The sequence below is a fragment of the Equus quagga genome, chromosome 12 (genome assembly GCF_021613505.1).
Source record: "Equus quagga isolate Etosha38 chromosome 12, UCLA_HA_Equagga_1.0, whole genome shotgun sequence".
Lineage (NCBI taxonomy): Eukaryota > Metazoa > Chordata > Mammalia > Perissodactyla > Equidae > Equus > Equus quagga.
In genome coordinates, this window is record NC_060278.1 from 7,919,921 (window position 1) to 7,933,470 (window position 13,550).

The window sequence follows — 13,550 nt, forward strand, 5'->3', positions numbered from 1 at the left end:
CAGAAATACAAAGGATCATAAGCGAGTGCCATGAACAATTATATGACAATAAATTGGAAAACCTAGAAGAAATGGATAAATTCCTAGAAACACACAACCTTCCAAGACTGAATCATGACAAAATAGAAAATCTGAATAGAGCCATTACAAGTAATGAAACTGAATCAGTACTTTAAAGATTCCAAAAAAACACAAAGGTCCAGCACCAGACAGCTTCACAGATGAATTTTACCAAATATTTAAAGAAGCATTAATACCTATCCATCTCAATTTATTCCAAAAAATTGAAGAGGAAGGAATGCTTCCAAACTCATTTTACAAGGTTAGCATTACCCTGATACCAAAACTGGACAAAGACACAGCACAGAAACAAAATTACAGGCTGCTGCCCCTGAAGAACATAGATGCAAAAACCCTCAACAAAATATTAGCCAATCAAATTCAACAACACATTAAAAGGATCACAAACCATGATCAAGTAGGGTTTATTCCAGGGATGCAAGAACGGTTCAACATCCACAAATCAATCAGTGATAGACCACATTAACAAAATGAAGGGAAAAAATCATATGATCATCTCACTAGATGCAGAAAAAGCATCTGAAAAAATTCAAGATTATGATAAAAACTCACAACAAAGTGCGTATAGAAGGAATGTCTCTCAACACAATAAAGGCCATATATAACAAACCCACAGCTAACATTAAGCTGAAAGATTTTCATCTAAGATCAGGAATAAGACAGGGATGTCCACTCTCACCACTTTTATGCAACACAGTATTAGAAGTTCTAGCCACAGCAATTAGGCAAGAAAAAGAAAGAAAAGGCATCCAAACTGGAAAGGAAGAAGAAAAACTGTCACTATTTTGCAGATGACATGTTACTATATATAGAAAACCCTAAAGACTCCACAAAAAAACTGTTAGAACTAACAAATAAATTCACTAAAGTTGCAGGATACAAAATTAGTATACAGAATTGGTTGTGATTCTATGCACTAATAATGAACTATCAGAAAGAGAAATTAAGAAAACAATCCCATGTACAATTGCATCAAAAAGAATAAAATACCTAGAAATAAATTTTACCAAGGAGATGAAAGATCTGTACTCTGAAAATCGAGACGCTGATGAAAGAAAGTGAAGATGGCACAATTAAACGGAAAGATATATGGTGCTCATGGATTGGAAGAATTAATATTAAAACGTCCATACCACCCAAAGTAATCTACAGATTCAATGCAATCCCTATCAAAATACCACTGCATCCTTCACAGAAGTAGAACAAAGAATCATAAAATTTGAATGGAAGCACAAAAGACTCCAAATAGCCAAAGTAATCTTGAGAAAGAGGAACAAAGCTGGAGGTATCATGGTTCTTGATTTCAAACTACACAACAAAGCTGTAGTAATCAAAATGGTATGGTCCTGGCATAAAAACAGATATGTAGATCAATGGAATAGAATAGAGAGCTCAGAAATATACCCACGCATATATGGTCAATCTATGACAAAGGAGGCAATGATATACAGTGGAGAAAAGACCGTCTCTTCAATAATGGTGTCAGAAAAACTGGACAGCTACATGCAAAAGAATGAAACTGGACCACTATCTTATACCATATCCAAAATAAATTCAGGGGCCCACCTGGTGGTGCAGTGGTTAAGTTTGCACACTCTGCTTCTGTGGCCAGGGGTTCGCCAGTGGGATTCCGATTGCAGATCTACACACTGCCTGTCAAGCCATGCTGTAGCAGGCATCCCACATATAAAATAGAGGAAGATGAGCACCCATGTTAGCTCAGGGCCTGTCTTCCTCAGCAAAAAGAGGAGGATTGGTGGCAGATATTAGCTCAGGTCTAATCTTCCCCCCAAAAAATTTAAACAAATAAATTCAAAATAATTGGTGCTGGCCCAGTAGCATAGTGGTTAAGTTCATGCACTCTGCTTTGGTAGCCTGGGGTTCATGGGTTCAGACCCTGGGCATGGACCTACACGCCACTTGTCAAGCCATGCTATGGCAGGCATCCCACAAATAAAGTAGAGGAAGATGAGCACAGATGTTAGCTCAGAGCCGGTTTTCCTCAATAAATAAATAAATAAATAAAATACACAATTTAATATCAAACGATTCAGCAACTTCACATAAATACCTAGCACTCCTGGTATTTATCTAAAGAAAAAAAACACTAATTGGAAGAGATATATACACCCCTACATTCACTGCAGCGTTGTTTACAATAGCCAAGAAATGAAAACAACCTAAGTGTCCATCAATAGATGGATGAATAAAAAAGATGTGGTGTATATACACAATGGAATATTACTCAGCCACAAAAAAGAACTAAATCTTGCCATCGGCAACAACATGGATGGACTTAGAAGGTATTATGCTAAGTGAAATAAGTCAGATGAAGAATGACAAAAACTGTATCATTTCACATACATGTAAAAAGGAAAAAAACAAAACAAAACAGAAACGGACTCATAGACACAGGTAACAAACTGGTGATTACCAGAGGGGGGAGGGGTTGGCGGATAGGAAAAATAGGTCAAGGGAATTAAGAAGTACAAAATTCCAGTTATGAAATGAATAAGTCATAGGATATAATGTACAGCATAGGGCCTATAGTCAATAATATCATAATAACTTTGTATGGCGACAGATGGTTACTAGACATATCGTGGTGATCATTTTGTAATGTATACAAATAACGAATCACTATACCGTGCACTTGAAACCAAGAGGATATTGTATGCCAATTATACTTCAATAAAAACTTTAAAAAGATAAAGAGATGTATAAATAAAAAAATTAAGAGGTGCTCCCCATCCGTTCACTCTCTAAGGCACTGTATGTTATTGCTTTGCTGTGCAATCATCCATAATTTGTTCATATCTCTAAGAAATAAGGTGCTAAACTTGTTTGACTAATTCAAGACACTGGGATTCAAGATACAATAGACGATTTATTCTAGCATGAGGTACCAGGCTGAGATGTAAAATTGTAAAGGCTATAACTGGAGAGTCAATTGCCTGACTCATTCATATTGAAGTTACAGGAGGGAATGAGTGGATGTCCAAGGAGGAGTTTTTGGGAGAGAACTGTGCTAGCTATATCTTCTCAATGCACCTACCCTCCAGCCTCAATTCAGAGAGGAAAGAAGAAGATGGACTTTAAGGAGGCCACTTAGAGACTTTAACATGTGTCCTTTGCCCTGTGCAGTTGGGAGTGGGGGGCGGGGCGGGCACAGTGGATGAGCCTGGGGGATGAGAGAGAGGCTGAGAATAGTGGCTTTGGCAGCAAAGTGGAAGAAAGTTTCTGTTGTGATGGGATTGATGTGTACTTCTAGAGTTTGCTGGGCAAATAACATGTGACTGCTTCCCATGGACCATGCTTAGCTGTGGGGGAAAAAAATACTCCGGTGGGGGTTGGTGGAGGTGGGATGGCAGCTATAAGACCTCAGCAGAAAGCAGATGTATAACTGCTAGATTCCCAAGTCTACAGTCAGAACGGAAAGGTTGTTCTGTTCAGGGGGCAGAGCACCATCAACGCAAGGTTTTTGAAAAGCCAAGAAAATCACCCACAAGAGAAAGAGCCAGTTTTGACTTCATGCAGAGAATGCAAAACTAGCTTATAACAGGGCAGACAATTAAGGTTCCTTGTCCTTTTCCCTCTTGTCCCTTTTCTGTCGTTTCTCACCTGAAGGGCTAGAGTGAGAATACAGGTGGGAAATTGTGAAGACACAGCAGAAATAAGAAGTTGACCATGCATTCTAAATGTCCCATGGCTGGTACTTTGGCTGGTCTGGGATGCTTTCCTGGTGGGATGACCCAGACCTCTATTTCTAAGGGCCTGGAGCTCCTAGTTGACTCGCCCTGGTCAGATTGTGGTTGCTGTGGTTTTCAATTCACAGTTGCTACAAGACATAGGAATACTAAGAGCTGCCCAAGTGAATCACCTGGGCCCCTTGGCCCTTGGGTTGTAAATATCCTCGTTCCTGGTAGTAGAATCCTAGCTCTCATAGTAATCATGGTCAACCAATGACCCCACTAGCATAACTCCCTGGTTGTTTCTATTGTTGTCCTACTGTTTTACTGGCATGAGGACCCCAAAGTAGCCAGCTTGGCAGTCATAGTTTCAAATTCAATGGAACCCTTACTGTATTCCCTGATGGGAGCAATTCCCCCATGGAAACTAGGGCTTCAAACCTGGAAGAGCCCAAGGTTGTGGGAATGGGAAGCCCAAGTTCCACAAGTGAGTCACTGAGAGCTATGTGCCACTCCTTGGTTTTCACACTTATGAATTCTAGCTATTAGGGAAAACAGCACTACATACCAACTGTTAACTCAGTGCATAGATCACATCTTGGAGGATGGACACCCACCCTGCAAGGTGTTGTGCCATACTGTCACCTTAGCTGGGACTTCAACAGGCCATCCCACTATCCTATCAGGATGGCTGCCTCTGGGTGATGCAGTGGCTCTCATAATGATAAACCTATTGCTGCATCTCTGTTGCTCTAAAATGGGTCTCTTGATCTGAGGCAATGTTGTGTGGGATACCATGTTGATGAATCAGGCATTTTGATTGTGGTGCTGGAAGAGGCACCGTGGGCAGGGAAGGCAAACCCCTATTTGGAATATGCATCAGTCCTAGTAAGGAGGAATCTTCCTGCCACCTCCAAGATGGAAGGGATTCGATATAATTGACCTGCCACCAGGGCCTGGCTAGTCTCCCCAGGAATGGTGCCCTATTAGAGGCTTAGTGTCAGTGCCTGCTGTTGGCAGACTGGACACTCAGCAGTGGCATTAGGTAGACAGCATCGGCGAGAGACAACTCAAGTTCTTGGGCCTACGTATAGCCTGCCTCACTCCCACCTTGTTCTACATCTCAAATGGATGGTCGCCCAGTCTCAACACTTCCAGTGGAGGAGGACTTAGAATCTCCAAAGTAGCTAGTTTCCACTTTTGGCTACTGTCCACCAGAGCAATGGGGTGGTCTTTTGAAGGCACAGCTGTAGTGCCAGCTTGGAGATGATACCCTGTGAGGATCAGGTGATATCCTCCAGGCTGCACTGTGTACCCTAAATCAACAGCCATCATATAGGGCTGTGACTCCTACAGGTTAATTACATGGATTCTGGAACCAAGAGGTGGAAATAGAAGTGGCCATCCTTACCCATCAATTGGGGGAATTTGTGCTTCCTGTCTCTGCACATCTGGGCTCTGCACATTTAGAGGTCCTGGTTCCTCAAGGGGGAATGTTCTGCCACGGAACATTAAACTTTAAGCTTTGGTTGTTAGCTCTGTGACTTAGGGTTCTTTATGCAAGAGACCAATACGCAAGTAAAGGAGTCATGATCCTGGTAGGAGAAATTGACCCTGATCACCAGGAAGAGGTAGGGCTGCTGTGACATTGTGGGATAAAGGTGGGATGTGTTTGGAACACAGGTGGTCCCCATTCCTTGGTACTTTCTTGCCCAGTTTTGATGGTAAAAGTACACATAGAGTAGCTACCACTTGAGAAGGGCTGATGCCAGGGGTTCAGATCCCTCAGCATTTAGGGCCTGAGTCACCCCACCAGGTAAGCCAGCTAGATCAGGACAGGTGCTAGTGAAGGGTGAGGGGAGTCTGGAATGGGCAGAAGAGGAGGGATATGATGAGTATCAGTTGTGGCCATGAGACACAGGGACTTCAGGAAAATGGGCCCGCCAGAATCCTGGAGGACTGCTCCCAGACACACCCCATGATGCTGGTGGAGCTGAGCTGTGCAAGGGGTAGATTTTAGCAGATGCTGTGGACTGTCCAGAACCCCTACCCCTATTCCACCTTTCCAGGACCGAAGCAACCCTGTCCTTAGCTGCTGGGGAGTGTTTGTAGCTGATAGCTCTCAACTTAAGGGCTGAAAGTCATGCCCTCTTCCAAGGGACAGGCTGCATCCAGTTACCGGCTGGTAATAACCAGCCGATGTGGGGATAGAAAGGTCAGACCCCCTTGCCTCAACATGGGAAAGCTCCACAGGGCTGTCCCAGCTCCAGAGCTCTCCATGGGGTACATGTGACTGTATTGCAATTCAGCTTCTCCCTCTGTCCAGTCCAGTCGCCTTCACCCCTCTGAGGGTGTTTCCCAACAAATTTCTCATGTGCATTTCTCTGTCTTGGAGTCTGTTTCCTGGGGAGCTTGACCCAAGGTGGCTTATTAATACTCACTTTGCTTCTACTCTTGTACCTCTATAGGCTACCTCTATAGCACAGTCAGAATGGCTTCTTAACAGCACAGATCAGATCATGTCACTCCCTGCTTAAAATCTGACTCTCCAGCATAGCTTAAGGGCCCTACCTTATGTCATCCTCCCCGCCATTCATCCTCTTCTCTCTCTCTTTGTTTACTGTGCTCCTTGCCACCTTCTTTCTAGTCCAGGGATTTTGAAGAGTTTAGTGGACTCCTTTTTTTTTTTGGCCAGTACTCAAATTGGATAACCTAGTTCTACCAACAGAGTGCCTGGCACATACTGGTATCCAAAAAAAGCATTTATCACATAAATGAATGTCTAGGAGATTAGAATCTAAGCAGAAGGAGCCATTTCATTGGGCCTTGTGCCGCAATGTGTTGCTGAGAAATGTCCTTGGGCACAGGGAGGCAGTTAAGGCCGTACTTTTTTGATTGTTGGTCTTCATCTGTAAGGGAAGGTGGAATCTCGTGAATTTGCTTTTAGGACTTAGATTCACGCAATTTTCTATCATCAGAATTCCTGTTGGAATCTCCTGAAGAATTCCACTGAGAGGTGATCCCACCCCATGATGAGACTTAACTCCATTATTGTACGATATACGTGATTGTACTTTCCTGCAAGCCTGACAAGGTTCCATCTGTGTCAGTCCTTTCCTGATTAAGGTACTGGACACTCACAGCAACCTTGCCTGTCACCTCCTCCCTGGTTATGGACTGTAGAAACTTCTGTTGGCTGCCTCACACCAGTTGGCCTCACTCTAACAGAGATGAATGGGCCCCTGAAACCTGCTGACTCCTCTGTTTACAGAATGTTATGTGTTGAATCGTGTCCTCCCTCAAAATTCATATATTGAAGTCCCAGTACCCAGAATATGACCTTACGAGAGATAAGGTCTTTACAGAGATAATCAAGTTAAAATGAGTTAATTAGTGTGGGCCCTAATTCAGTATGACTAGTGCCTTAACAAAAGGGGAAATTTGCACACAGAGACAGGTGTACAGGGAGAGCATCACATGAACATGACCATGTACAAGCTGAGGAGAAAAATCTGGAATAAATTTTTCCCTTACAGCCCTCAGAAGGAATCAATTCTGCTAACGCCTTTATTTTGGACTTCTCGGTTCCAGAACTGTGAGACAATAAATTTCTGTTGTTTAAGCCACGCAGTGTGTGGTACCTCGTTATGGCTGCCCTAGCAGACTACACCCAGACTCTGTGCCTGAACTCTTCTAGGCACCAGAGGAGCTGTGTTGGCCTGAGCCGTGGTGGGCGATTACACAGGGAGCATATTTAGCTGACATAAAGTTGTGGGGGTGGACTAAAAACTTTCAAGTCTTTCCCAGAAGCCCTTGGCAGACCTTCTCTAAAGTTCCATGGGACAGAACTGGGTCACATGCTCACGCTCCCGGGAAAGGTCTCTGCTACAGCAAATGCCTGGGTGTCCTCTAGTGTTGAAAACTTCCAGGAACACAGCCACTTAGAGTCATCAAACGGGTTCTATCCACCATGTCCAGGAAAATGTGGGCCTCACCCTTGTGGTATTTGGTTCAACAAAGAATGTCAAGTAGTAAGCCATCTTTAATGGGGTGATTCATCAATTTTGCTCCTTCCGTGTGTCAGTTGTTCTTCTAGATCTTAAGGATCCAGACTTGTAGGAGACAGAAAAGGTCCCTATGTCATGGAGCTTACTGTAGTGGTAGGAGACAGGCAATAAGTCCTACAGGGAGGGACTGTGGGGCTTCTTTAGGTGGGCAGGTCAGCACTCGCTGAGAGGTAGTCATTTAAGCTGAGAGCTGAAGGTCAGCCAAGTTAGAGCTTCAACCTAACATGGAAAAATTGGAATAAGCCAGCTTGGAATTTTACAAATTTAAATACTATTACATGCTTTTTTCTCGGAAAATCTCAAGTTAATAAATTCAGATTTCGCCATCAGATAAGCAATGGTAGATTCTGACGCTAGGGGTGAATATGGCAAATGAGGGGACAGACGTTCAGATCTTGATGGGGATTGGCTTTTTCCAGCTCTGCAAGCCAAAGTTTCTAGTTGGGCCCAGTAGTGCTGTCTCATATCATACAGCTGATTAAAGTGTGCAACTGAAACAAAGTACCCAAAGGAGCTTCCTGCTTCTAGGACAGCTCCAGGACCCCTCTGAAGGGCAGACTCTGACCCTCGCCAGCTTGTCGACCCTCTCCAGTTTGTGACGGGCATCAGCTCTATAGGTATGGAGCTGCGATTGTCTCAGAGAGTGAGCTATCCAGTTTTTGAAAGGGCTCCCCTCAGATTATATACCTAATGGCACGTAATCCTTCTTTCTGACAAATTGCAACTCTTGGTTTCTTGGCTCCTTTAGGCAAAATGATTCCATTCCTAACAACTTTTATACTGTCAAAAAGAGAAGAAAACCCCAAACAAAGGCCAAATCTATCTCATTTTCTGTGTGTCTGTAGAAAGACTCCATCTTTGAGCTGGGACAGCACAATATCCTGCCATGTAATGCCCTCACATCATCACACACTTGCCTTTTAGGCCTTAGGGAAAGAATCCAGCTCCAGAATTAAACACTTTATCACCCTAAATTATCCAATGCTGGTGCCTAAACACTCTACCCCCTGCCCCCCAATAAGAATATACGGCTCATTCTTCTTTTTCCCCCCAATATTTTCTTTTTTCCACTCTCTCAGCCCCTGCTGGTTTTTCAGAGTTGGGACTCCTGTGGTAGGGTGTCTAGCGGTGGGGGTCAAGGCCATCTTAATGGACAAAGGCAAAAGGCATTTAAAAAATGGGGAAATGTTCTCATTTCATTCCAGTTCTCTGAACTAGACAGTTGAAGGGCAGTTTCTGCTTCTCCAGTGAGTAGTACAGGATTCTACGATATTTGCTTTCTGGAGGGAAACATTTAAGCCTCCAATATCCTGCGAGGGGCCCTACGCTATTTCTGAGAACTCAGTGAAGAGTCCCCGTACATAGAACCCCCTATGGAACACGACTGAACACCTGTCTGGAAGCCTGTGGGGAAACACACGGTGTTACGAACGAACGAATAGTTGCTCTGTGCTTCCTGTGACATCGCGAAGTGGCTGCTAACAGCCCTTCCCGCTCGTGACCTTAGTTCAGGTAAAGCTTTCCCGCCTGGTAGAGGGAGTCGGGCCCAGCGCTCGAGGAAGGAGGTTGAAGAGCCCCGTTTCCAAGGAGAGGACGAGCGGGGCGCAGGGGTGCGAGCGCAGGGTCCCCTCGCCTGGCGGCGGCCGAGGGCCCAGCTGGCGGGCCCCGGGGACGGGCGGGAGCTCGGGCTCCGTGCACTGGGCGCCGTGGCGGGGCGGCCGCGGAGGGCGGGCTCCGAGCTCTCCTCCGCCGGCCGGCGACGCCCTGCGCGCAGCCGGGGCGCCGGGTGTTTACCTCGCATCCTAGCAACCGGCTGGCGCGCGGAGCGGCGGGGCACCGGGCGCGGACGGGGCGCTGCAGGTGAGTGCGGCCGCGGGTGGCGCTCCCGGGCCCGGCCCTGCCGCCCGCGCTCGGCCCGCGCTGGGGGTCTGCAGCCGTCCGCGTGGCTCGAGGGACCGGGGCCAGTCTGGGGTCCCGCTTCTGTCCCTCTCGCCGCCTTGCCTTCGCTTGGGCCCGCGATCTGCCCCCTCCTCCCTCCCTCTCTCATCTAGCCGCTGCCTCCCCGCCTCTGCTAGGCCTGGGGACCTCCTGCTCCTTCGCCCCCGCGCCCCCCGTCCACCCTGCCCGGACCGCATCTCCTCCCTTATCCGTTCTCTCTACTTCACCGGCCGCCTCCCTGTCTCTCCCTCGCCTTTCTCCTCCGCCCTCGCAGCTTGCCTCCTCTCTCTCTCTCTCCTGCCTTCGCTGCCTGCCCCTTCCCGCCTGTCCCACACCTCCTCAACCCTGCAAACTTAGCCGACAGCTCCTTACTCTTGTGCCGGGCCAGGTGGGTGCCATCATCGCGTGTCTTTACACAGGTTTTGAGTTTAGTTTGATTCAGAGTCCTGTTCATGTCATTCTGAAATTTTAATTGTTCTGTAGGTCTCACTGAGTAGCTTCATCCTTCGCAGAAAGCCGCGTGTGCACCGACTCCCAGTCGATGTTACCAGCCGCGTTTCTAGATCTCGGAGTGGATGCTTCCCTTCCCGTAGCCTATTAAGAATTCGATTTTGCTTCTGCTCAAGTGTTATAGAAGTTATTCACGAATGGGTTTCATTTTGTCAATGATTCTGGAAGCAAATTCTATTATATCTATTTGATTGTTAGCGAAATGAGTGCAAAGTAATTCTCAATTTACATAAACATGCGCAAAACCTTTTTTCCTTTTAATCGTTAAACTTTTAAAAAATCTTAACTTTACTTCAAAGACATGTATTATGTATTCACAGGTCTTCATTGTAACCACGATTCTTAGGCCAAAACACTCATGGCTTGGCAATGGGTGGAACCTGGGGAGCAGCCTGTGTTGATAAAAAGTGTCAGTTTTGGTATTGCGGCCTCGTTTATGCTGACCATTTTTGAACACCACTCGAATTAGTGGAATAAATGCTGTAGCTTTGGTTCTCTTGGTAAATTAAGAAGCCATCGGAAATTTCTCGTACTTAAGATGAAAAAAACACTGTATTACCCTGTTTTCTTTTTAAAACTCATTCAGTTAGGCCTGCAAAGCACTTCTCTTTTAATTTTTTTCACCTTTTTGTACATGGTCTCCTCTTTTGGGATTTTGTTGCACTTTTTTTCCCCCTAATAGTACTGTATTTGCCTTCTGGATGGTCATAAGCCCCCCTGAGGGTTTCTTAGGCCTTCTCCTGACCAGCCTTCTCCAACCAAGCCTGTGCAGCTGCTGGTTTACTAGATGCAGAAAAGCAATTCGAGAGATTCAAATATGTTACACTTACATTTGTATAAAAATTTATCATAATGAAAAGAAGAATTTTTTTGCATTTATTAGCTCTTTTTTAAATGTCTTCTAGGAAGTTGCTATATGGTGTGTTGACTGCTGCAGTCTTACGTAATATATGTAATTTCGCATTTTTCTTTAAAAGAGTGCTAGAAGTGATGTACACACTATAGCTTTATAAGAGCACCAAAACAGTTGTTACGCTTAAGATTAAAAACAAACAGAACTGTCCACCTAAGCCTTTCTGTATAAGATAAAGCTATTTGCACGTATTCTCAGTTTGCACTTATTCTCATAATATTGGGAAACTCAAGAGTGTTGGACATAAACATTAGTCCATGCTTATGTATTTGGAATCTAGCAATAAAAACAAAACCCTAGAATACTAAAATCAATGCACTGAGCAAATTTGTACCCTAATTGTATACATTTTATTTCACTAGCACTTTTATATATAAACATATAAACACTTTTCTATATAATCATATATACATATATATGTGTGTGTGTATCTATATATATCTCAGTTGTTCTCAACCCTATCTGATCCAATATTTGTTTTTTGGAACAAATATTTTGTAATGCCCGCTTTAGTATCCTGAAATCAAAATCACAGGTAATCATCCTACATATGTGTACAGTTTTAAATATCAATAGAGCTCTAACTATAAAATGAAGGAAAATAGTTGTAATAAAATACCAGGATGTAAATGCTCAGGTGCCACTACACTGGAATATATGCTGAAGTAGTCAGATGCTCCAGCGTTACATAGAATTACTGTGACTGCAGGGGCTCCCAGTGCAGGCTGATACAGGTGTTGAAACTTAGATTGTGTGACTAGTATTGCCATCAATGGTGTGGTTCTCCAAAATGCTGAGCTCTTGGTAAAGCTCCACATAAAATGGAGTATGTGCAATCCTCCTTTGATTTATATGATTATTGCAATCCTGGAAAATTCAGTGTATATTAACACTGTGAAAAAAATACTTGGTGGTTATTTGTAAAGTGAAGGTAGGTTCTACGTGTGGGTATTATTTACCTGAAGTTTTTCGCTTCCTAGATGCCTGGAGATTGCAGCATAATTCTTCCGTCTGGGGGACTGTCCTGCACATTGCAGGACATCTTGCATTCTTGGTCCTCATCACGAAATGCTGATGATGTCCCCTTCCTATCATTTTGGTAGTGAATTCTCTGTACAATACCTCTGTACTGCCTCTCAGCAGCCAGTACTGCCCCATTGAGAACCACTCATCTGGATGTCCCTGTTACTGGATTTCAAGATGTAATGCAGTACAGAAAAATCTTCAAGTCGTTTCTGTAGAATCTTGGTACTTCTGAGCTTTTGTCATAATGATGGAGGAAAAAGCTAATTATATTTTATATTTAACTTTATAACCATTCTTCTGATGTTCTGGAAGAAAGGTTTTAATGGTCAGTGTTATTACCAATGAGTAAACAAACAAATCTAGATTATTTGAAAAAAATCTTAAATATCCACAGTGAGTTACTGTCAGAACTTGTTTTCTAAGTTGGCACTTATTTAATGTTACAGATATGTTATCTTTTTAAAGATCCTGTTTTAAAGACTAGTTTCTGTTTAGCCAAAGTAAAATTTATTTCATTTGAATTTGTTTTAAATTTTAATGCTAGATGCTTTTGATAACCAATTTAGAAAAACAGGCTAAGAGATTCTCATTTGTTCTTACATCTCTCACATTTGCTTTTAAGAAACTTATGGATTACAATAAAATGTTCTGAGCAGGGTATATGGACAGAGAGTACACTATTTGAATTGCTCAAAAATTCTGGTTAATTAGGATCAATATGTGCTATACCAATTTTCAGAAAAAATTATAGTATTTCATATTAATGTTCTTATTCTATTTCTTATTAATGCAGCAGGTACTTCGGGAACACACAGAGCTCTTAGAATCGTGTTCATCAGTCATCATTGGGCAGATGCAGATATGATGACTATAAGAAAGTCAGGATAACAGAATTCAGTTTAATAGCATAATTCTAAACAATGCGCGGCCCAGCTCAAAAGAGCATTTCTCACTTAACCTCCAGCCCCAGCAGAGCTGTGAACCAAAGCCTTGATGCCAACCTCCCCGAATTCTTTTTCCCACTCTTGGAGTTTTCTATTTCCATTTTCTGCCCAGTTCTTTTAATTTTCTCTCTTATGCCCGGGGAAATGAGAAAGAAGTTATTCATTTCAGGGCAGACAGATACTGGAAAATCCTTAGGTCCTAGTCAGTTTTACTTAGGGCTGGCACAGTGAAAAGTAACTATTTTATTGAATTGAAGAGCGATTAGATAATTAAAAAGTCAGTCTCTGAGATTAATAGGCAGAATGTGGGTTGAGTAGTTCTAGCTTAAAATCTTGAAAATGAAAAATGCTCCAGTGAAGAGGTAGATGCCACTGTCTCTTT

The 13,550-nt window shown here is 43.5% G+C and overlaps 1 protein-coding gene across 3 annotated transcripts in view; it reads left to right on the forward strand.

Annotated features, from left to right (window-relative positions):
- The first annotated feature begins 9,571 nt into the window (after positions 1-9,571).
- Positions 9,572-13,550, forward strand: part of ODAD2 (outer dynein arm docking complex subunit 2) — a 184,577-nt gene continuing 180,598 nt past the window's right edge. For 2 of the 3 annotated variants that reach the window (XM_046679610.1, XM_046679612.1), the window contains exon 1: positions 10,086-10,163. The gene's annotated coding sequence lies outside the window, so the exon portion shown is untranslated. Of the gene's footprint in view, positions 9,698-10,085; positions 10,164-13,550 lie in introns of those variants that run through there. The other variant, XM_046679611.1, reaches the window with a different exon arrangement.